Source organism: Camelus ferus, chromosome 24, assembly GCF_009834535.1.
Source record: "Camelus ferus isolate YT-003-E chromosome 24, BCGSAC_Cfer_1.0, whole genome shotgun sequence".
In the NCBI taxonomy this organism is placed as follows: Eukaryota; Metazoa; Chordata; class Mammalia; order Artiodactyla; family Camelidae; genus Camelus; species Camelus ferus.
In genome coordinates, this window is record NC_045719.1 from 23128714 (window position 1) to 23154974 (window position 26261).

General features: G+C 44.1%; 1 pseudogene; it reads right to left on the minus strand.

The window, feature by feature from the left end:
* The window catches only part of LOC102504647, a 95130-nt pseudogene that overhangs the window by 46466 nt on the left and 22403 nt on the right, over positions 1-26261 (minus strand).

Here is a 26261-nt window from a genome sequence, read left to right on the forward strand (position 1 = left end):
AAATGCTGGTACTAGTGACACAGGATCACCTCTTCTACTGGGTATTTAGGGTGAAAGTTCAGTGTTTAATGAAACACATGAAAACAGACCCGGTCACTGTCATTCCACTCACAGCACTTTCACAGAAGGAAAAGAACAATGGTATTTTGGAAGAAAATAAGCTGTTAGATTTAAAAGTAACTATTACATCACTAAGGAAAGCTCCTTTGGTCTTTCTAGGAACACGTTTTCTCCCCTTTGCTTCACACTAAAGGGGAAGATGGCATAAGAACCCCACTTCATTCTCAGTGGATGCCTAAAACACAATCACAGTGCTGGTTACATATACGAGTCCTGCCGAAGGCTTTTTATAAATACTGGTTTTTTGGATCTGCTGACTCAGTACCTCTGTGGGGGGGGGACTGCCTGAAAAGCTCCCCAAAGCCATTCTGATACATCAGTCTTGAATACCAGGGACTGGATTCTAGAAGGGGAGGTGGTTCCCTAGCCTCTAACCTCCCTCTCCAAAAGGGAGAGGCAGAGAGTGGAGAGGATCTGGGAATTGGGGAAGGTGCAGAGACATGTCTGCCTACATTTCTTGGCTTAGAGAGACTCTGGCAGATTCTGGATGAGGGGCCAGGAAGTGCTGCCGCATGAGCCCCCACGGCTGTAAAGACAGGCAAGCAGGTCCAGACCAGCACTTCCCTTTACAAGTGGGGAGAAGGGTCTGGAGGCCACTATCTAGATGCCACTTAGGCTACAGTAGTTTTAAAATGAGAGGCCTGAAAAAGGTCCAAAGGACTAAAAAGCCCCATGCCTCTGGCCTCCACCTACCTTTTCAGACTTATCTCACTTTCTAGGAAACTCTTGCATGTCTCTGAAATTTCATAAGCTCAAATTCTATCCCTTTGACATGGAAATACGACACCATCCCGCCCAACACAGGGTCTTCCCTTTTTCTTCATTTTCCTCTCTCTCCTCCTGCCTTTTGAATCTCCTCCAAATAATTCAAAATTACCTTTTAAAATTCATTTCAAATGAGCTCTTCAAAGAAGGCTTCCTTGCCAGACCTCTCCACAATCAAACACAGGTGTCCCTCTTTTAATTACTCATCTTACCCTTTAATTTTTCTTTATACCTGTGAGTCTCGTGTTAACACATTTATTGGTGGGAATCTGTTCAATTTCTGCCTCCACCATGCAAGTCTAGGTTTTCTGAGAGAACTGAGTCTGAGTCCCTTTGTTCCCTGCTGTCCAAACCTAACCAGGTGCCTTTCTTTAAATACACACCCAAACTCTCTCTGCTGAATGAATGAAATTAAAGGAAGACTATTTCAGAGTATCCTTTTGTCCTTCATCCATGGCAGAAATTTGTATCATTCATATATTCAATTACATGTTTTGAATTCCTCCAATGTGTCAAGGCCTGTGAGAATTAAATGCTAAGATAGACTCTTTCCTCAAGGTCCTTAGAAGTTACTGGGGAATAAAACATATGTATTCAGGTACTATTACAGGAGCCTACAAAAGAAACCACACACTTTTTTGCTACCATGGTTGGATTTCAGTCCTCTGCAGTTGTCAAAGTGCCTGCTCCTGTGAGAACAGGGTAGGGGACCTCCAGGGTCAGCTGGGTTTGAAGCCTTTGCTTCCATCACAGCGGCCTTGCTTGACAGCTTCTAAACCATCTGGGCAGCAGCCTCCTCATCTGCACCCTGGTCAGTTTTCTAGTGGAGAGAGAATGCTGTCTCTACATACAATGTCTGTAGCAGGTTACTACAGGTCCCACAGCACTGAAGATGACACACAGATGGCAAGTAAGCACAAAAGGATACTGAGCATCACTAACCATGAGGGAAACGGAAATTAAACCCACCATGAGACGGCAATACACAGCTGTCAGATGCCTAAAATAAAAAATGACCTACCTAATGTATGTGTGCAGGTGGGGAAACTGAATCAGGCATAGAGTGCTGGTGAGAATGAGAAATGGTGCTGCCACTTGGGAAAACAACTTCTGACAGTGTCTTAAAAAACAAAGCACAGACACAACAGCTACACCACCACCCAGCATTTGCCCAGGGAAATGAACACTTGTGTTAACACAAACACCTGCACACACACATTTGTTGCAGCTTGATTTGTAAGACCCCCAAACTCAACACTGACCCAGACATCCCTCAACAGTTGGTTCAGCAAACTGTGACACATCCCTATCATGGACCACTGCTAGGACTTACAAAGGAACCAACCATTACTACCTGCCACAATCCTGATGAATCCCTGTGCTGAGAGCAAACCCCAAACAGTTATGTACTGTATGATCCCACTGACACAACATTCTAGAAATGGCAAAATTAAAGAAATGGGGAACATATCACAGGTTTCCAGGGACTGAGAGATGGCAGAGTGGGAGGGAGGTCTGTGCGGCTGAGAAAGAGTAACATGAAGGACCCTCGAGGGGATGTTCTGTGTCTTGACTGTATCCATGTTAATATCCTAGTTATGATATTGCAGTAAAGCCTAGAGAGACGTTACCATTGGGGGCAACTGGGTGAAAGGTTATAGACCGTCTTTATTATTTCTTATAGCTGCGTTGCAATCTACACTTATCTCAACATAAAAAGATAAATTTTGAAAAGTCAAAAGATGGAGGCAAAATCATGGAAACAAGTATGTCAGTTTGTCAGTTATGGCATGAGCCTCAGAACCTTGACATCACAATGGCCAGAACCCTGCCTGCGGCAGAAGCTCAGGCTTCGTGGAGGAGTTCACAGCACTCTGCCAAGTGCTGGAGACACACTCGGTTTCTAGGACACAGAATTGAAGACGACAGGATGTTCACCTCAAGCAATGAGCTTGTAGGTGATCATTCAAGGATTAGCCATATAAGGTAATCTTTTAATACACTATTTTTTCACTGTTAACATTCCATTTCTTCCTAACATAATGTATCTGCAACTTTTTAATTGAAGTATAGTCAGCTGGTAGAGCTGTGTTAGTTTCTGGGGTACAGCATAGTAGTGCGGTCATACATACACGGACAGATACTATTTCTGAGCATCAAGGCAGACTGGTGGTCCCAGGAGGGGCTTTGTTTCCTCTAAAAGATACGAACTCCTTTTTACCTTCAGCACTGGTTTCATGAAAAGCTACTCGTGTCCATAAGATTCAGCGCTACTGAGCACCAGGCGGCAGGTTTGACGTTCTTGGTTAGGGGTGGAGCTCACTTTCTTGACTTCATGGGAAAGAATTTTCTGTAGATTTATGATAATCTTTGCTCTACGTATCAGTTTTTAAGCTCAGTTGAATTCAGGTGTTTCACCTATTACGACCGGAAGTTCTGTTAGAGCTCAGCTGTAGCTCAGCCAAGTAATAGCGAAGAACTTCCTCATATTTAGAAACTGTTTAATGACTCCAGTATCATTTCCTGAACTTTGAGAATGTTTTCCAAATATCTGAATATTGATTTACAATATAGTCAATTTACCACAATCCTCACTTATTTAAATTTTTGTGTTAAAATGAAACCAAACTGTAATTACTTCTCTGTAATCTTCATATAACTTTATCTATGTTAGCCCACAAATTATCCTATTTGGGTTTTCCTTGCTTTTGATTAGTTTTTTATCTTCTTGTAATACACTCGTCACTTAAGTTTCTTCCTCTTCCTTCTAGTTTACAAATCAACTCTGCTCTTTTCTCCTTTTCCCCACCTCAAAGTGTGCCATGCCTTGGCACTTTGTCCCTGATAAACTGTTTTCCATCCACATCAACCCCCTAAGCGACCTCATTTCTTTCAGTCGCTTTCTATAACTTACTAACTCCTGATTGGGAGCTGTGAAGCCCTGTTCGGGAGATTGAGGCTAATTTTTAGTGTCCACCTTGACATTTAACATAAACTCCATCAAATACTTGACCAGTGACTAGCTGTTCTGTGGTGTTTGATGTTTTGCAGGGAAAGCCCTTCTATTGCGGTGGACGCCCACGGGGACAACGCGTCACCGTATGAGGGCACCCAACATGTTGTGATGATGTTCGGCCCGGCCAAGCTCCAAACAGGCTGGAGGAAGAAGAGGCAGCTGTTCCTGTACAGGGACAAACTACTGATCTCCAACACCAAGTACGCACATACTATGCTCTCCCGATAGTCATCAAGTTGCATGTTCACTACCCCTTACTGTAAGAACACATGGCAGGCAGGGGCTCTCTTGTCTGGGGCTTACAGACAGATGATAAATCGGGGGGAAACTACAGACCATTACTACTGCTTTTGATAAAAGGTAGGCAGGATGCCATGTAAAGATGATGGGCCCGTATGACACAGGGGTGTCCAGCAGAACCACTCCAAGTGGCAGCTGTTAAGCTAGACCCACGGGGGGAGCAGCAGCCATCATTCCCAAAGCGTCTGCACCTTGTAGGCCGGGGGAACAGCCTGGACCCTGGAAGGGAGGAGTTCACTGAAGGCCAATGTGACAGGAGCCAACAGCATGGGGCGTATCTGGCAGGATACTGTGTTCAGGGGGTCTAGTCACAGGGGGTCCCACAGGCCACAGGAAGGGGTGGAAACACCATGCTGAAGGGCTGTAACCAGCAGTCACCACATCTGGTTTGTATTCGCAAAACTTTCTGCAAGGGGGAGGTCTCTCTCCCTCCTCTTAGAAGCCCACCAATCCAATCGCATTAGACTCTTACCTTGATGACCTCATATAACCTTAATCACACCAGAAAAGCTCTGACCCCAAATACTGCCTTACTGTGAGTGACGGCTTCAGTGGATAAAAGGAGGCGCTGGCAGGGATGGGGGAGGTGCAATTCCGTAGGTAGCTGTAACTAGCAGGCCTGAGCGCTGCCACCCTGTACAAGTTCTTATGCGTTTTAGCAAACTATCTTCATGATCATTTCCATAACAACATTTGAGTATATTCATGTCCATTATGCATATTAAGAAATTTGCATATTTTCCAGAAAGAAACAACACCTAAAAATACAGCCACCTGTAACAATGAACTTCTTTCTTCCCTGCCAGGCCTCACTTGTAGATGGAGTGTTGTGTTATGTCCTGAATCAATCTGCTAAACATAATAACCTGAGTTTACCACCAAGTGTTTCCACTTAGCCTTAAGAAGGGGGGAACTAAGCTTCCATTCTTCCTCAGCTCACCTGCAGTTCAGCTGGAAACTAAGCCATCCTTGGATTTCTCCTTCAGAAAGCAGCACACACAGAATAGCTGACTAACTGCTACCTTTGTATCTGGTCATAAGAAGTATATTTCAGTTTGTGTGTAATAATACAGGGGGCTTCACTGTTTCTTTCTTCACAAATGCTTCTCCAGTTGTGGAAAATGCTGAAACTCAGTGAGAATCCTCTTGAGATTTTTGTCACCGTTTTCCTACTACACACATTAGACACTTCTGTTCTCAAGACTTACAGCCAGATACAGCCTTCACTATCACTTCTGATATTCACTAGAATGCTCAGTAAGTTATTTTCTACAAAACTATTAGTTTAGTTTTTAGAACAGGATCTCTATGGTAAATATTAAGATACTAATACAAGTAGACGCCCATGAAGAATTGCACACGGGGACTGCACAGAGCGCACCCCATCTTTACACATCACTATCCTCAAATTTAGTTAGTAAAGAACACAGAGACAATGAAAGACACATTTTATTTAACTCTAAAGATGAAGATTACTGAAAACTTAGCAGTGAAAGGACAGAGATACTTACAGGATACTTCACGACCCCAGCTCCCAAGCATCTCAGGAAACACCTCTACCTTAGAAAAGGGGAATCTTCCTAGGACCTTGTAAGTCCCACAGCTCACTGGGGCTCACCCTCTGGTATAAAGGTTAAGGGGGAGGAGGAGGGGTACCTGTCTTGTTAATACATCGCAATAAGGGACACATGATAGAAATGGAAACTTGAGTCCTGTTCACCCTTCTCTTCCTGAGACACTTAACATGAGATTCATCGTCTAACTCCTACTGGGAAAATCTCAGAGTAGGTGACTGGATGTGAAGAAACACAGTCAGGCCCTGGAAGAATCCCCTAGACCAGAAAGCTTTCTTGTGGTACCTTTTAAATATTTCCATGCTAACATCTGACTTTTTGATACCATGTAACAAGATTTACCATCTCACTCACCAAATCAAAGAACACTGCCATCAGAAAAGCTGGTGGCTCTGCAGAAAGAGGAGGAAGGAGGTGGAGGCGGAGGTGGGTACTTTAGGGAACTATAGTTCAACACCCATGGATGCCAAGTGCTTGTCAGAATAGCCTCATGAGTTAGGCTGTCTGGGTTCCAACCCCTTTTTTGTTGCTTTTGGCAATTTACTTAGCCTTCCTGTGAGTTCCCTCACCTATAAAATGGGGCGAATAACGACTATATGGTGTGGTTGGTTGGCAATTAAGTGAAATAACATTTATAAAATATCTAGACCAGTGCTTGGCATATGGTAAGTGCTCAGGGTTACAGGAGAGTCATTTGTGAAGCCATGCTCTGGGTTTCTGGATAACTTCCTGGTTTAGGTTCAAGGGAGTGCATAATTGTGGCACCTGATGGAACTAAGGAGAGACTTACTGAAGTAAGTTTTCCCAGGTCAGTATATCTGAAAGTTTCCACACGGTACCTTGAGAGTCTATACACACAGACACCTACATGAGAAGGATAATGTGTAACATCTAGCAGGTATGTATCTATCAATCCCACCGACACATAATTTCATCTTGATGACAACTTTACAGTTATTGTCTAGAAACATAATTTTATCTGACAGTTGTGTTTCATACAAATCTTCAAATACGCAGACATAGAGTAGTGATGAAACAGAATGTAGCAAAAGACCATCTTGTATCAGAAGGTGAGTTTCCATCACATTTGCACTCATGGTGCCCGAAGCTTTGTATCTACACCTTTCAGGTGGGCTTCCTGAGAAATTATTTTCATTCCATAAATCGCACTGAAGAGTTGTAGCTTAACTACGTGAATCGGTGGAGTCATAGGAATTCCTGCACGTGAGGGGTCTCTGAGCTGACTTAACCTTGAGTACTTCTACATGTGGTTCTGAATAGCACTGCTTCTAGAGCTCTGGGCCCAAGTTCTCTTGGCATCCTGCACAGGGTGTGGAGCTATGATTAAATCAAATGCTACGCCTACGTGAACGTTACACGTGTGAATTAACCAAAAGACATGGTCATCTGATGTCAGACATCGAAAGAGAATAGGCAGAAACAGTCAGAAAGCAGTTTCCCTGGTGACAATCACCTTCTGACTCCTCAGAGGTACATGGGAAGTATGACCTTCACTTACACAGAATACGTCCTGGCCACTGGTTTGGGATTGACTAATTCATTGATTTTTAAGTTGGGTTTAGTCTGTATGCTAACAGTTTTTCAGCTTTAGCTAGAATCTAAGAGAAAATGGTATGCACAAAATCTTAAGGAAGGAAATTTAAAATAACCTATGCTTTAAAAGCTAGGAAATCTTAAACATTAAGGTCAAAAATGTATTCTAAACCTCTTTGTCTCTGTCAAAAAGATTGCATGACTATTTTTACAAATCATGTATCATGTAACTTTGTTCAGTCCCTGCAATACTTTTTGAAGCAAGACATGAATGAATAATACATTAATTAGAATAATTATAAAAATTACATATATAATAACAAATACGAGAATAAATGATTTAATGGTTCTCTGATTTCTACAATATAAACCATGGTCCATTCTCAATTCTCAGCACTCAGAAAAATGCCTATTTGCTGCCATCAAAGTACTTTCAGAGCCTTCCTCAACCAGCCTCTGCTCAACACACACTGGGCACAGGCCTGTCTAACCACTCCCTGGGCTGTGCACAGAGGGTCATAGGGATGAAGGAGCCATGCTTTGCCTGCAGCAGCAAGAACTAGCATTTCAGCATGAACACAGTGGCTCCATTACATTTAAGAAACAAACTAACAGAAGTCTTGTCTGGTTATCTTTGCAGGTATAGATGGAACTTTAAAATCAAATACGAAATCCCACTGAACAACGTGTGGACAGGCGACTGCACAAATAAAGCAGGGGAAGCCATCAATGCACCCAAGTCCTTCGTCTTGGGCTGGCCCACGGTCAACTTTGTGGCCACCTTTAAGTAAGACCTATAGCTTGCTCCTGTCTATCACATGAGTTTAGAAGGAAAATATTTTAATTAGATTCTATATTCAGTCAGTGACTCACTCTCTGACCTCCCATGATGACACGTGTATGCTGTGTACCGTGCCCCTCAAAAAGGGTTTTATGTGCAACTGATGGTAAACAGGGGGAACTACTACTGGAGGACTTTCCTTTAGTTTTGATCCGTGGTTTTTCAAGTGGGCTATAGGAGCCCTGTGGGGAGTGGGACCATCACGTGTCCGTGGTGTTCCTGTAAGTGGAAGGAGGATCACGAGGTCAAGTGTCCAGGGCCCTCTCTAACAGCCTGCCCCCAAAGCCCAGAGAGCATCTCTGTTTCTAAATCCCCGCAATGTCTTTCTTGACCAAGTACTATCAAGTAGTCCAATTACATTTGAAAAATTGTCTTTACACTCCCAAGTGAATTCCTTTAAAGACAGGATTTAATTATAGAAATAAAATGAATCATCATATATTAGATGGTCCTAAATGCTGTGCACGGACTGTCTTCTTTGGTGTCTGTAGACAGGTCACCATCTTCAAACAAAGGTATGATTCCATGGAGTGCAGGTGAGTTTACCAAGACACATTCTTGGTTAGAGTGAGGATGGGGAACGTGGCCATCCTGAGTCAGCACTTCTGCATTCACCGGGGTCATGCAACTTTCACACGAGCCACCTGCAACAACCACAGCCCAAGTCTCATTCTCCTCATGCACATCGAGTGTGCATCACACGCACTCAACTCTTCTGTCTTGCCCTCCTCACCTCGTGCTACCAAAATCTCGTAAAGACAACTAAAATGTTACCAGGCTGTTAATGTATGAAATTCTAGACTGCAGCTGTTGACTTAAAGAAAATTCCCAAAATTCTTCTTTTTGGGAAGAATCATGTATTTGTATCAATCTCTACATATTTTCTTTCAATGAATTATTTCTCTAGAGATTAATGCTATTACTTAATATCATTTCCATGTTGCAAGTGAAAGGAGGCAGTTTCAATTGGGAATATACAAAGGTTTTGATAAAGGAGTGTCCAACAAACATTTTTTCTACTGAGGGGGGAAATGAAAAAGCCATGTTTACATGGTATACTGGTTATAAAGGCTGCATAAACACACATAAGGCAGTAAAACTGCCTGGCACCTAGTGCCTGGCTATTTGTTGTTTTACTCTTCAGCAGACTGGCCCAAGTCATTACAAGCTGTGTTCATGCACATATGCAAGTGTGGGGAGATCAGTGGGCATTCTACTTCCCTGATGAACTGGATCTGACATGGTGATGGCGAAGGCAGGAGCAGTGCTGTTGGCAGGAAAATAAAATGTGGCAGCCCCTTTACAACAGCCACGAGAAATGAAAAGATACATCCACACAAAAGTTTATACAGAAATGTTCAGAGCAGCATTATCCATAGTAGCCAAAAAAAAAAAAAAAGTAGAAACAACCTGTTTACCAACTGAGAAATGGATAAACAAAAGGTGGGGTGGGGGCTGAGGATGGGGGTGGAATTGGGAGTCAGTGCTTAATGGACACAAGACTTGTTTTGCTATTGAGTGATGAAAACAGTCCGGAACGAGACCGTGGTAATGGCTGCACAACACTGTTACTGTACTGAAGGTCACGAATGGGCGATCTGCCGGTACGTGTAATTTATCACAATAAATAAAAGCCTAGTAGGAGGTAAATCCATGTGGGAATGGACATTAAAGCATTTCAGTTTTGGAGATTAAAATGCTGCAGAGACTGCAGCAGAGACAACAGGAATCTCTAATTTAGCAATAGGCAGATTGATCTTCATCAGAGGGTTATAGTCATGAAGCACTCATTTAATGAATTACAATTGGCCAGATGCTCTATGCATAAAGGAATACAATATGGTAGGGTTTCTTCATAAAAAGATGTGAATGGAACACAAGAGTTCCATTCAAACACCAATTCTTAAGTATGATGTAACTCAAATAGTACAGTTCTTTACCTGTAAATAGCACCTCCAGCTGAGGGAACACTCTGGGGTATGATTAACCCCTTTTCAGTGTCGGAACTTGAAGCTTAGAGTGGTTAAGTGACTCGCCCACGATGACACAGCTTGCATCATACAGAGCTGCACTTAGGGGTTTACATTTCAAACCAACTGCTCTCCCACTTTAAGACCTACTTCTCATCGCTGTAACACTGCTAATTAAAGAGCAGGGCCCATCACAAGCCCAGTTATGAGGAGGGTAAATGACACATGCAGCCCCATCAGTAACAACAGGACGCTGATACGTTTATCTGGAACAGTGTTTAACATGTTAGTACAAGAATTATATGTGGTTTAATTTCTTTCTCTCAATTTTTAATCTTGCAGTTCTTCACAAAGAAGGGACAAATGGCGCACCTTCCTTGAGAGGTACTTTGTCAGTACGCATATTGCACATCTTTCATCCATGAGAAAAGAGCACAGATCCTTTCCAGGCAGGGCCCCCCCAACTCTCCTTCCTCTGCTTGGTGGGAACTGTCAGATGGCCCTCAAACCCCTGGAGCTCTGCCCCGGCCGCTCCTTTAACTGATGCGCTGTCCCTTACATGCACGTTCTGCTTCTTTTTGCTCATTCTGTTCATCTCTCCTGTTCCCCTTCTCTCCGTCCTAACGCTTGGCGCTAACACGATTCTCAATATATACACTCAATTCCCAGAAATGCAGCTTACTTACTGTCCTGAGTGATTCTCAAAGCAACTGCGCCTTCCTCCCCTTGAACTAACGAAGGTGCCGGGGGCCCTCTGATCTAGGCAAGAAAAGCTGAGGACTGGCTCTGCTGCCCAATCTTACATGACAAGGCAACCTGTTCTTTTCTGGGTCACGTCTTATTTTCCTGAAATATTTCTGCATCTTTTCTCCCAGCCCCTGATTTGATTCTGCTGAATCTATCCATACACTTTTCAAAAATAACAAAGTATACTTAAAGGATTAGCAACATACATTGACTTGAAACAAGCTAAGAGCTAATTCACTGACTCCACTTTAGATACATCGATCTCGCCAAGCAGAAGGAGCAGCCAAAAACCATTCCACTGAAAATCTTTACCGAGGACATCAACAACTGTGCCTCTGTAAGTGCTTTCAGGACCAGTAACTTAAATTCCAGGTTCCTGACTTAGTAAAATGAAAGGGGTAGAGAGACAGAAAGAGAGGACGGGAGAATGGAAGGGAGAAAGGAAGGGGGGGAGGAAGTATTTAGAAAGCACTACATGGGAACGTGGATTTCCCTGGGAAAGTGTGTCCCTGCATATATAAACAGTGGGCCCCAGGCAAGATGAAGCAAGGAGAGCCCACCACAGCGACAGCGCTTCAGCATGGGAAGAACAGTGCCTGTGAAGTGTCCATACTATGTCTCCAGGTCCTTCTAACAGCAACTACACTGGCTGGTAATGAGAGTGATTTTCACAAGCAGGTTTTTCCTATTGGAATTAAACATTGTTTTCTAACTGTACCACCACTTATATAATTGTAGTTTGGGTTGTTTCCAGTTTTTATTTTTCCTGTGATGTAATGTTTGCAAAAATAGCAAACTTCCAGAAAAGTCACAAAAATGAAAACAATACAAAAAAGATCACCCCAAATACCTTTCACCTACATAAACCTATTTAGCAACATTTTGCCTGATTTCTTGCTGTCCCCTCTACTACTCTCTGTACTTGTATGTGTCTAAGTATTTCTAAGGATCATACACACACCATGGCCCATTATCCTTAAACACTTAAGGATATTCTCTCATATACCCACCAGACAGCTCCAAGTTTCAGCAAATTTAACACTGACCACTCATGTCCCCACTGCATCATTAACTGAACCAGCTGTGATGTGCTGAGGGACAACCGTGTGGCCTCTTGCAATTCTCAGCTTTCTTTCTAGCTTAAGCTGTTATATTTTGTGACCCACAAATCCTTTCAAAGAAACACCTATTTTACTGGAATGCTGTTTACTAGCTTCGTGTTACAAAAACAAATGAAAGTCAGTTATAATTGGGGGCTGGGCTCTACATGTGCTGCACTGTGTCACTGCCTCAATGCCAGCTTTGCCTGTAGAATATAGATCATAATATTACAGTAATTATCTACTCACCTGTTTTAATTTTTTTTAATTTAGAGCAATGTTTCTCATTTTTTTTAAACAGTCTATAACAATAAAAATACGGAATACACACACAGTGAATGATGTCATCAACCTCTCACTGTCAAAGCTGAGAATCACTGTAAGTTAACTGCAAGTTCTTTTTACTTAGAAAACAAATTTTATTTTTGACACGGGTGTGTGTGTGTGTGTGTCCCCGTGTGTGTGTGTATGGTGTACCTCCCATCATGAGACAGCAGACTATTACAAACAGGTAAGTCATATTCTGTCCCCCTGAATTTAGAAACTGAAAGCAGCCGAGCTAGATTATCAGCCTGCACAAGAGTGTTAGTCTTGTATTCCCGTTAAAATTCTGTGCGAGTTTAAAGTGATAATGTAACGGATGCAGGCGGTAACTTTAGGGAACTAATAACACCCTCTTTATTGTGTACATTATATACCAGACAGTAAACTATGTCCATGACTCCAGATAGTCCCTACTCTATTGGACTGTTGTTTCTATATCTTTGTCCCTATACCCCGACTCCTAATTGTCACCTGAGGACTCTATCTTGCTATGATAAATCCTACATGAGCTGTTTTGCTGTAAGTTTGGCATAAGGATCACTGGCTAGAAGCCACATCCCCTTGAGGCAAGTCCTGCAGAGGAGGCGGCTAATGCCTCTTGTCCGCTGGTAAAGGAGACAAGTTGCGATAAGACCATGGATCTGGGGACGTGCGTGTACACAGCGCTTTCACCTTGTCTTGCCTTCCAGTCTCTGCTCCTTTATGTTTTGCTATGTCTGCTATCACTTGTAAAATGTTTTTGGTGAAAGACACGGCTTTATTACAGGATGAAGCTGTGCAAGGGAAAAAAAGGCGGGGTGGGGACTGATGTTCAGATGGACAGAATTGAAGGACGCACATCTGCTTACATACGATTCTCTGTAAATGGGAAAACATCCTGCTACTGAGACATGACAAGCACAGGACCTCCGACCAACACTGTTTCACACACGTTTTGCTTTATCTTCCCCTGGAGGACTCTTTACAATAATGCAGAAGCCCTTATGGTTTAACCTTGTTTCCAATGGGGTTTCCAGAATTTCTAGGCAGTCATTCTGCTGGGAGAGAGTATTCTCTGCGTCTCACTTGTGCTCTAGGTCAGAGTCCTTGTCTCCTGTCCCCCTGGCACGGGGCTGGGCGGCACCAAAGCCGCTGGGCTGACATTTCTCTCCCGTCTCCAGCCCTCTTGGGCATTTCCCTCCTTTTGCTCCCAGCTGCTGAGCTGATGCTGCCTTTCAAGCTTGTCTTGCTCAACAACAGTCTTTTCAGAGTACGTGGCTCTGGACGACATGCTTGTCTGGGCAGGGATGTTTAAAGGAAAAACTAACATTCTCTAAGGAGTCTGGAGACAGTAAAAGGGAGGACACTTGAGATTAGACTTTCCGTCCATAGTGGAGGGGCATTCCTGTGATTTTTTATGTCATGGACCACCCACAAAGGAAAGGGCTGTTTCCACTGTGGTTCCACAGAACCTCAGCCTTTATCAAAAGAGACAAAAATCTCAGATGGACTATTGGAGGCTGCAAGAAGGACCAGGAGTTAGTACTGCTATCAGGACTGTTAACTCAAAAACTGTTCCACCCCCCTGGATGAAATACCATTTCTACGGCCCAAATTCTTCCTTTTTGGAAATATAACGAATGCTAAAGAAATGTGCTCAAGTACCTACTGGGAAAGATCTGCAGTGACACACAGTTCTTTTCTGTCCCCAAGGGCTCTGAGAAAGACTACCAGCTGTGGGTGACTGCTGGCAAGAAAAAGGCCTCATACCCACTTATTGGTAAGTGTCAGGGGAAACCTAAGGTGGGCTGATTGCATAAAAAACTGTAACCCTGAAGTCTCAACGTGACAGTCAGTCTGAAGCTTAAATACCCTCAGCAACAAAACTCTCAAGCAACACTCACTCATACATTCATTCAGTGACCCCAGGAACTTGCTCTACCGGCATGGATAACATCTCTTCATTCTCCAGCTTACAGTCTGGTTGTAGACAGAAAGTGAATTTTTCTTCACTGCTTTTTTACTTGACAAACACAGCTACCTTGAAAACCTTTATTAACTTACTCATTTCCATCCTTCATTACATAGGCATGAAAACAACACAAATCAGAGTATCTTTTCCTCACACATTATTTTCCATATCCCAGTCTTCAAGTTCTCTCTTCCATTTCCTAACCACTATAAGTAGCCTCTATTTTACAAGAATCTTCTAAGATCCAGCCATGCCTACGGATCCAGTATTTAGTGAATATCTGCTCCATGCCCAAAACTTTTCTCACCATCAGAAAAAAAAAAATGACATAATCACACTCAGATGCTTCAAGTCTTCATGGCCTGAACTACCTGCACTTGGCCATTTCTCCAGCCGACTTGACCAGCATTGCTCTTGAGCTTTTCTATAAATAGATCACACTTCTCCTAAAACAGTTACTAGAGCAAATGAGCTAACATAATGACACCTCTCCTTGGATCAGGAAGTCTGTGCAGGGTGGCCCATGAAAATAAAGGGATTAAAACAAGGGGAAGGACAGGGTTGGCAGCAGACCCTGCAATACAGTAATGGAAACCGTGACTCCTGCTACAAAACCTAGGGTGCCCCGTCTTAGCCGTCTTACAAGCAGTATCTATCTTTCTTTTTTTTAAATCCATTAAAAAATCCTACGGGGTTATTACTCTCTTTCTAGCGATCTCAAGTACACTTTCAAATGATCTGGAAACTCCAAACAACCAAGCTTTTCCTATGACATGTACATTCCTAGTCTTAGAATATATGGGGTCACCAATACACGGCTGAGGACTAAAGTCCCCTCAACTATTCGTGATTCTTTTTAATGTTGACATCTTTGTAAATGTTATTCAGCAATAAAGTGAAAAAAAGTGAATACTTAGGTATATTTAAATAAAAGGCATTAATCACATAGAATCACATATGTGACAACTTGCAGCCTGAGGACAGCTTCACACAGCACGGCTGCTCTAAGAATCCCTAAGAGCCTGTCATTCATGATGACACCTGAGCAGTCGCTCTGCGGGCATTTTTCACACGCTCCAAATTCTCAATCCTGGTCAGTTGGTTGTATTTTATTGATGTCATGGAAGCTTCCTTTGTACTAAAAGTTGCAAGTCACTATGATTTTTGTTCTGAACAGAGCACCGAACTTGCATCTGCACCACATGAAAAGCAAAGGCAAGAGCTCCCCAAGTTACATTCAACAATAAATCTGAACTCGAAGACAAGGAACATTCATTCTATTCTTTAAAAATGAAATCCACATCAATGCACAGGGGCCTTCAGGATTCCATGGAGCCAAAGATACTAAAGCACAAACGAGCAAAACAAATCACTTGGCAACTCCCAGTGATTTCCTGCGAAGTTTTCCATTCTGTAAACACTGATCTACACTTGGCTTCTGAGTTTCCAACAACCTGCAGCGTCAAGTCTAATCCTTCCCCGGCAGGGCCCCCTGAGGGGAAGGCAGCAGTGGGAGGGAACTTCAGAGACAAACCTCCCTGCTGCTGTTGAGCAGCTCTGGCTACTGAGCTGACAAAATGAATAATCTGTTGGTTGAGCTGACATGCGTGAGAAGACAGAACGTAGCAATTCCTCACACACACAGCCCCATTTTGTAAAGAACGCCAAGCACCAATTGTTATTAAGGCATTATTTGGCCCTTATGAGTCTAAGTGGGGTCAAGCAGTTAAAAGGAGGGATCTAAGGCCAGTAACTTGCCTAAGACGTACAGATCTAGTGTGCCTGTCAAGGCAGAAACTTGGAGGCCAGCAGCACCCTCAGAGGGGCACACGGGACGTCAACACTGTGTGACGCACTGACACAGCTACACATTCCAAGCCAAGCACCGCGTCTGAGAACAGCTTTCTCTTTCCTTCTCAAACTCTTTTGCTTGGGCACCTGGCTTTTGCAGGGGGTCCTTCAGGTCAGCCCACTTCATGCTCATTAGGAGGCACAGACTTCTTTGCCCAGAGCCCCTAGGAGAATGGCAGCCACATCAGTGTGGTGCCCATGCTCATGGTAAGGTGGGTCTGATCACACCCATCACCAGCAGCCTGAATCCATATTTACTTTATCTCCACACAGGCCACGAACACCCATTTGGCATTAAAACCAGCCACCTTCCAGCTACTGCACTCCTGCCACAGGGACCAGAGGACTCCGCCTCTCCTTCTGCCCTCCTGGAGGCCATCCTCTCGGAAAAGAGGTCCCCAGACATCCAAGGCCAGTTCGTCCTTAAGCCCAGGCACCCAGCCAGGAGCCAGCAGGAGGGAGGTGAGCCCCTTCCCTCCCTCAGGTGTCTTCTCTTGGCTCACATCTCTGCTCCTGAAACCAAACTCATGCAGAGCTGCTTCTCCATGTGGGGGTGCAGGGACAGTACGGGGGGGGCACCCAGTATCCACCCAAGCTCAAGCTCAGAGAAACCCTAAATGTCTGAAACCAAGACCCAACTCATGTCTAGGAAGGTTCAGTTTTTGATTGTTTTCATTCCTCCAGGCTGACTGCCCTTCTCTGTGTCCCAGGATCTCTTCCTACATAAAATTGTGTGTGTCCATTACTGTGTGTCTTAATAAAACACGAGCTTCTTCCAGCCTGGGAACACACCGTACTTGTCCCAGTGTTTGGTCCAGCATCTCAGACCCTCACAGGAGGTGGTCAGATGACTGTAGGACTTAGACACAGCTGCAATGGAAGAGTTCCAATGGTGCAAAGTTATGGACTTGAATTGGATTCTATTATGGCCTTAGGCTGAAGTGGCCTTGAGGATTCTAGGGTCAGGCAGCTTGTGTCACGAAAGGCAGATCCTTTGGATGGGAGGAGGCTGACCGTCGTTGGCTACTCAGAAAGCCAAACAGAAAATCTCAGAGTGGGAGGAAACCTCTTACGAAAGTAGGTGATTACCACACTCTGCTTGTTAGGGAATATCAAACTTTTTAGCGTTTACAGTGACATCTGACACTAGAATCCGCGGACAATACTTGTCAGGAACCTTGTATAACTACAGCTTAAGTGACCCCCACGACGCAGGGCAGAGGCAGGAGAGAGCGCTGTCCGGGAAGTGCTGTCACGAGGAGAGTCACCCCGGAGTCTGATCAAGCCTCTCGGCTTCACTAGCAGTTTGCAGGGCCTGGGGAAGGAGGACACATGAACACCACAAGAAGCCAAGTAGCCAATGTCAGCATGTGGGAAATTCTATACAACAAGGGACTCAGTTTCTCTCTCCTCTAGCCATGACAAGAAACGTGCTATAACAGGGAAATAGTGGGAGTAAGATTAAATGAATTAAACTATTACTACTAATAATCTCTTCTTCATTCCATTCACTTCACGATACAGCCAACAGAAGTTATCTCAGCAGCTGGGCCTTTTGGCGGCGCCCCCGCCCTCACCAGGACAACCAGCGCCCACCTCTGTCATCTGCAAAGCCAGGAAAGCTCTTTGGAGCTCCTCTGGGGGACGTGTGCAAGGACGACAAGCTGCCCGCCCCAGTTCTGGTGGGTCTCCTTTTGATCTTCTGTAGCCCTCCTGACAAGGGCAGCGCTCACAGGTCATTGTGTTCTCATCCAAACCCATCCCCAAGTGGAGAAGTCTTTAGACAGCCCCTGCCTTTGGCTGAGAAGGTTTTCTCATATTACGTCAGAGAATAAAATCTGATTTCAATACCGCAGAGTCAGAAAGCACATACAGCAGGGAAAACTGCTCTTGTCCATTCCACTGGTTTCAGCAAAGACCCACATCCACTTGCTCAGACCCATTACTACGGGCTCTGCGGGTATGAAACGCTGCGAGTCCCCCTCACCCTCATCATCCCTCTTCGTCTCCTTCCTTGAGCTGCACACTAGTTTCACGTCTCCTCCATCTGAGTCTAGTCAATCTTACAGCTCAGCTCTCACATAGACTTGATTTGTTACCCGACGGTTTAAGTATAAAAAGACTCATTCTTTGGCAAATATGAATTGTTCAGTCCTGACAGAATGTGTCAAATGAAAGTCACACAGTCTGGCTTGTGATCTGTTCAATTCGTATACCGAAATGTCAGCATTAACATTTATTCACCATCCACTATTTCTCAGAGCACTATACTAGATGTCAGAAATTTTATTCTAGACATGAAGAAATGCATCATACTAGGTACATGTTACCCCCTACCCGAGTCCTTGCATCTTTCACAGCAAATTTAGAGTAGCTGTGATGATCATCATCCCCAAAAAGGAAGAATTAAAAGGCCTTAGTAAAGTATGTGCTGTGCCCAAGGTCAGATAAACAGCATAACAGATTCCAGATTCCTTGGATTCCCTGACTCCAGAACCTCTCACCTGTCTGTGCTGCAGGCCACACAGCAAAAGGACAGGAAAGACAGATGAGCAGGGGATGCACCCAGAGGTAAGGAGAGGGGTTTCAGCCCGATTTAAAAGAGGCGAGAAATACAAGAAGCAGAATTGGGGTACATGGTCACCGAAAGAGGGATAAACACACAGAAAATGAATGAGGCAAAGATGTCCATACTTCAGCAAGAGCATCTGTATCAGGGAAGAGTGAGACAGGACTGGGAAGGAGAGGGTGACTCTACAAAGGCCTCAAAGCAGAGATGTCTGACTTCACAGTGTACATTCACTGAAAAGGAAAATCTGATTAAACAAAGTGTTTAAAATGTTTCAGCGTATGAATGTTAAATGGATTGCTGGGTAGAAAATACATGTAGAGACACTGAAAAAAATTCTAAATTGGCTTTAGTCCCTCCAGCTCCAGCACTGGGCCCTCACACACCCCCAGTCTCTCCAATAGAGGAGAAGCGTGTGCTCTGGGCTGGGAGATATGAAATGCCATATATTTTCTTTTCCTTCCTCTAGGAGATGCTTTCCATTATCAATCAGAAAGGGCCGCTCACAAAGCGCATCTTCCTCAAAAATGCCAGTAAAACATCATGCAGGGCCCTGAAACAGAGGCTGGATTCCGGGGACACAGTGAACATGGAGGATGAGTCCATCCTGGTGCTGGCATCCGTCTTAAAGGTAGGGAAACGTCTAGCATTGTCCACACACACAGTGACTCCGAAACTCTAGGAGGCGTCCTTCATCATGACTGCCCAAGAGCAACAGGCGTCCTAGATGAAGGATCTGAGAAACTGGAAACACTTCACAAAGTCAAAATTTAAGGAAACTACTCTGGGTGTTAGAAGTCCCATGTTAGGTATACTTTCCTGTTTCATCACAACCCTCTCCCCATCTTCACTCCTCAACAATCCATGCAAATACAAAAATAAATAACAAATGAAAAAGCACACACCTGTACAGAATGTCCCAAAACAAGTGTTCTGCCTTTGAGGACTCCCTTACCGCCTTCTAATGAAGCCAAACTTTCCAAAACAAATTCACATTAAACTTTTGGAAATACTTACACAAGTTTATCAAGTAAGTAAACATCTACTTTACAAAGAATCAAAACATGCTCAGTAAGGCCACTGAAATCTGTGATCACCTCATCGTCCTCCCTTCCCCGTCTCCTAATCCATTTACTTTAAAGCTAGTGTAGGGAGCACGGCACCGTGTGTGCCTCCTGTCACCTCCTTTCCCGCCTTTGGCTTCCCTTGTTCATGTCTGTTATGTTTCTCACCCACCACCCATGGCTAGACTTCCATGGTAACCAGCTCCTACCACAAGCCTCATTTCATAAATCTGCCTTTTAAAAGTGGGTGCAGCAGTCAAAATTAGTTTTGAACTCTCAAAATGCAATGAATTCATAGAAGAAATACATTGATTTTGAAATGATACAGCTAAGTCAGGTATCAGCTACATTTCTACAAAGGAAATCACAGAACACAAAAAGAATTTAACCAATCCATCTCGGTATTTGTTATCAGTTCTGAACAAAATATATTAATGTAGTAATGACTACAAACAGGTTATGAAAATTATCTTAGAAACGCCATTACATTTGGTCTTTCCTTGTCTCCTATTAATGCTGGATCATAGTTTGATTGTGGGATAAATAGCAACAGTTCAGAAATGACTTAGAATTGACCCCTACCACACTCGCACCATAACACTACACACTAGCTGTGCCAAGAGCAAGATGAGTGTTGCCACATGTAAGTGCACATGGAATTAATCGGATCATCTAGGAAGAGTGAGGCTGTCGTCTATGTTCCATTATAAGCATAGACTAGCAAGAGGATGGCTACTCGTGGGTACACATCTTAAGACACTCCTAAAGCTCTTGCTTCCTAAAACTGAATGCTCTTAATGGGGAATCAGACTTTGCAAACTTGGCGGTGATAATACCACGTGTCAAATAACCAGAGAGTTGGTCTAAACCAGAAGTGAATATTTATCAGCACCACACTGAGTTTGCCATTAATAACTGTCTGTAGACAGAGGTCCCACAGCAACACCCTCAGCATATTCTGCTTGAGTCATCTTTAGGCTTCACTGCACGCAGCTTCACCCACGGGCTCCACAGCACAGGGTCCAGGAAGGAGACCCGTGCTCTCAGTGCAGGGAGTTTGTACACATGAGGCACAGGGCCTGCTGTCCCTTCCAGACTCCTGGAACCAGCCACAGCTGGAGCGCTTCCTCCCTCCAAATACACTGGGGTCACTCCAGAGGGAACACGGAGAAAAACCCTAATGACAAGAGAGGGTGCCACAAACCAAGCACACAGTACAGGGATGAGAGGACAGACAACTTGTCCCCTGCCACCACTGCTCCGTCGGCAGTGCTCAGGAGAGAGGCTGGCACACACAGCAGCTCAGTAAGTACTGGAGCTTGAGAACACCGACTGCATTATAATCATCACAGTTGCCTAGAGGCATTTTCTGAACAAGCTCCTATTAAGAGAAGCCTTGGGCTGTGGAGTGAGACCAGTGCAAGCACGGTGTGCCTTTCAAACTACCAAGGTGATGCAAAAACTTCCCCAGTCTGGCACAAAACATGACACCTTCAGGGGTGGGGAGGGTACAGCTCAGTGGTAGAGTGAACACTTACCACGCACGAGGCCCTGGGTTCATTCCCCAGAATCTCCATCAATACATACATAAATAAACGCAATTACCACCTTGCTCACCAGGGGAAAAAATGGCTACTTCATAAATTTTAATAGGCCCATTTCTGTGATATAAAGGCTTCTACAACAGAAATTGACCTTTTGTCTCTGACTATACTTTAATTAAAGAAAAACATTTATTCATCAGCCCTCGGAAGTGACACATTTTCCAGGCCCCCACCTAGGAAGCTTACATTTGCGTACCTCTAGCCCTGACACTCAGAGGCCTGAAGTTCCAATATATCTAAATTTTAAGTGTCCGATTAGGGAGGATATGTTCCATTCAAAGAGCTGTAAGGGGGAACATGTAGGTATCACGCCCTCAGGATTTTGATATGTTTTTAGCACCTTCTGCTTAAAAGGCTGCAAACTTAACTTTAATACAGTTTAAAAAGGAACACAGAAGCTATTATGAGTAACTTTTCCCCACGAAGCATGCACACCTCACGTCAGAAAGCCCAGGTCTCTTGTAATATGTGTGCAAGAGTGTGAGGGGTGTGTGTTCTATGTGAAAACCTCTCTTCCTTGAATTAACAGCAAGCACTGCCTGAAGTAAACAAGTAACATGGGCGAGTGCGTTTCATCTCAGACCCTCACAGGATGTGGGAAGGGTGAGCACCAGACAGTGCCAGCTGGGACTAGTGCTGACACGGACACAGGGAGCAAGGCCCAGCTGGTGGGGGGGTTCTCATCACTCTCACTGCCATCCAGACTCTGCTGTGATGCTTCTGATTTTAGATGGAGAGAGTCCAAGCCCCTCCTTCTGGGTGTGCGAGTCTGTAGAGAAAGAGCCCAGCTCTGCCTGGGTCACAAACTGGCAGTTGTGAACAAAGTGAGGCCTGAACGGAATTTCTCAACTTAATGTTTTCTTTGTTATTTCTCCAATACGTATTTATCATAATAATATATATATATTTTTAATCTGCGGAAGGATTTCCTTCAGAACATCGAAGGCGGAATTTTCACAACAAGTCTCCACGAGAAATGGCTCAGTATCCTTGATGACGGAAATGAGGAGGAAAAAATAACTGCAACCCGCAGGTAATGACGGTCACACCCCGAAAACACAACCAACATCCTGTTAGGAAAACATCAGCTCATAGTTCACAGCTTTGTCTACTAAAGTAACGACCAGTGTCAAAGGGTTTCATCTGCTACCCACAGGAGGCACTTGAGAAACAGATGTAGGAATTACAGCTGTTACTGAATTCTTGTTTTTATCTTAATCTTATTAATAAGGACTCCAGACCAGTTATCACCTGCTGAAGACACGAAACTGCTGCAGATGAAATCCACTGGTCTATACAGAGACGCTACAGAACCAATCTGCTAGTGTTATGATCTTAACTTTTCAAACACTTAATCAACCACAGAAGTTAGGATCTGGTCCAGAAATTGAAATCATTGCAACATTTTTGTATGCATTCATGCTTAGCACTCTGTGAGAGAGGACTGTGTGCATGGTTTACAAAGACGTACTCTGTTCTGTCTCTGTATTTCCACTTTAAGCAAAATGACATGCTTTGTTTAAAAGTGCATTTTTCTGTCTGTAGACTTTTGGACCAGCTGCCAAAGGCCAATGTGGACCTCCTCAAACACCTTTTCGGAGTGCTCCACAACATCGAGCACCACTCCGCCTTCAATCACATGACATCATATAACTTAGCACAGTGCATCACCCCAAGCCTTCTGGGTCCACCTAATACCACCAGCTCGCAGTTGCAGGAGGACTTGACAAAAATGGTAATGAGACCTCTCATTTTCATGTCTTGTGGGGCACGGTCCCCACTTTGAACCTCAAACATGAGATAGTAACCGTGATGTACCAGATTTTTAAAGTGCACATTTTAAAAACGTTCCCCTGGAGGGGCAGAGTCACTGACCTGGTGGGGTGCGGGGAGGTGGTGGGTTGTTACGTGGGAAACTGAGAGCAGTGGAGGCAGTTCTCCTTTCCCATCCAGGAGACTCAACCACAGAGAGATAAGAGTAGGATGATGGGACAGAACAGAACCTGAGCTTTGGGGTCTGACAGCCGAAGCTCAACTCTCAGCCTAATCAGTGAGGGAGTGTGAACTATGGCAAAGGTCCCATCGTTTCATCATCACAGAATGACACCACCACCCAGCTCCTCTGGTCACTGCTGGCACATCGCGGTGGCTTGGGAAAGATGAGCACCCATGGCTCCACACACAGTGGCCTTCCTATGCCACCTGTGGTCCTTCACAAAGACACTAGGCTCCTATGTCACCCCCACTGCAGGCTGAGGGGACTAGTAAAACATTCCAGAACATCCAAACAGAGCCACAACAGGCCGAATCAGATCACAGCTCTGCCCCAAGCTCAACTCGACAGCCAGCATGAGATGAGGCAGTGCAGTCAGACAGACACGTCTCCTCTCCAGCTGCTTCCTTCCTTCACAAGAAAAATCACACAAATCTCTCTTTCTGAACTCTCACATATTTCCTCACTTAAGAAGTAAATTTCTCAAGTTTTTGTCTGTTGGATGCTTTATTAATTTTCGTAAGATCTTGTATATCAATTTATCTCAATAAAATTGGAGAAAATAAAACAATAACGAACAAATGAAATTTACTAAGACAATACACAGATTCACCTCAAGCATCCTTCATGGGTCACTTAAAAACTGTCCTAGTTTTAAAGATGTAACCGTCATTACAAAAATGTTAGCTATTGAACGAGGCTACAAATTCTAATTTTAACCCACTGATTAAAGGAGTTTTAAAATCTGTACCCAAAGTACTCTTAAAATTATCAGTATTTCTTATACAAAACTGATTTGTAGACTCATTTTATAATCAACTCTTGAATTTTTCTGAGAATTCTCTTACCATTTTTACATCCACGAGTTAGGTATGAAATGACTAATAACTATGCCATATGGAAAACAACACCCCGTTTCGCCCTTATGTGTTTCAGGTTTCTCTGGTCCAGTTCCTCCTCGAGAACTGCCTCCAGCTCTGGGGAGAAGACATCCCTTCCCTCTGCGGAGGGCCCGCTATCATTCCTGATGAAGGTGACGTCACTAGTACCAGGGAGGAGGCTGCAGGGTGTGGGAAGCATGTAACTGGCTTTGGGGAGAAAGGCAGCAAGGCTGCCAGGGCTCACGGGAGACTCTCAGTGCTGTTCTGGAGCCCAAATCACATCCCAAGAGCAGTGATTTCCACCTGCTCCAGGTCAGGGCCGCTTTCAAACCATCATCAGACAAAAAGATAGGATAAGGCAGGTCTGACTGCAGAAGCTACTAGTACGGCACTAGGAGACATCAGGGTATAATACGGTGTTTGTAAAGTTTTCCAAACAAAACTTTAACTGGGCCTCACATATATGAGATGTGCTTAGGCTGAAACTAGAGTGAGGGGCCCAGAGCACTGCCTTGTTTATTCCCCACCCCCTTTTTTCCTGCTTAATGGTACCTGAGGTACCACAGGTTCCAGTGCCTCTGAAACAGGTTGAAAAGAACTTGCACCAAAGAGAAAAAAAGGACTTGGTTTGATGTGAAGCCACCTTTCCAGACTGTCAGCGCCTGGGCCCCTGGTCACCAGCTGGGTTACCTCTGGCCAGTTATTTCTGCTCACTTTCAGTTCCTCCAACTTTAAATGTGAATAAAAGCAACATCTAAATTTTAAGGATTATTGTCAATATAAATCATGGATGTAAACTAAATTTGTAAAAAAGCAATTATTAGGGCCAGCACAAGTTCCTCTGAGAACTCTGAGCTAGGACTGTCTGAGCCCAGGGCATCACGGCTAAGTGGCCGCCGTCCATTTCATGAGGATGAGATTAGACTCAGCACCTGGGGACATGAATCATGACACTTTGAATTTGGGGGGGCAGGTAATTAGGTTGGTTTGTTTGTTTTTTTATGTTAAAGGATGTACTGGGGCTTGAACCCAGGACCTCATGGGCAGTAGGCACGCACTGAACCACTGAGCTGTAAGCCTCTCCCAATCCCTCTGCAGTTTTGACATTTTATGGTTTTATGACATTTATCTCACTGCTTTGAGGAAATCTTTAGGAAAATCTATTTAATCAGGAATTTAGTTGAGTCTGGTACGAGAATATGCTTTACTAAGATAACTGTTTTTAAATTCATCAGTGACAATAGGACCCCTCGAATCAACACGAATGACAGTGGCAGTCATTTACACAAACCCACAAGGACAGTACGAGGCCAAGTGCCCATCCACCACAGGTCGACGCACTTGCCTGTCCACGATTTTTGAAGTCCCAGAAGAACAGGAGTGGCCATAATCTCATGTGACCCTTCCTCTGCTCCATCTTTATTCCTCACATACTGTTTCACTTTTCTTCCTCCTCTATTCTGCATGTTTATGTTCATTTAATAAAAATGGTTTAGAGAACCACTTTAGTTGCATATGGCCCTTATTAACACCTTGGTGGAGGCTCATCTGGGGAGTCTGCGTCTCAACTAAGGTCGCTTCTGCACCGGCAGTCAGCGGGCAGCGCAGCTGGGGCTGACTCACGTGTCTGCTGCTTGGTGCTGGCTCGAGGTGGATCCCCATCTCTTCAGCAAGCTAGCCCGGCCTTCTTTATACGGTGGAGGAAGACTTCCCAACAGCGAGACGCTTTTCATGAGTCCATGTAGGGCAGGACTGCACGAAGGACCACAAACACAATGAGTTACTCATCACTTACTGAGGGCTGTGACTCATCGACCACACACGATACTCAAAACCCGAGACAGCATTCCTATCACACACCTACTCTTCTTCATGAGTTTGTTAACCCTCCATTCTTTAGACCAGCATTTTCCATAGGGTATTAAGTTTGGTAGGGAGTATATATGAAATAATCATTAAGTCCCCCCCTACATATTTCTTGCCTCTATCTTTCTCCCTGTCTTAAGCTGTCTTAAGAGACACATCATTTCCTCAGAG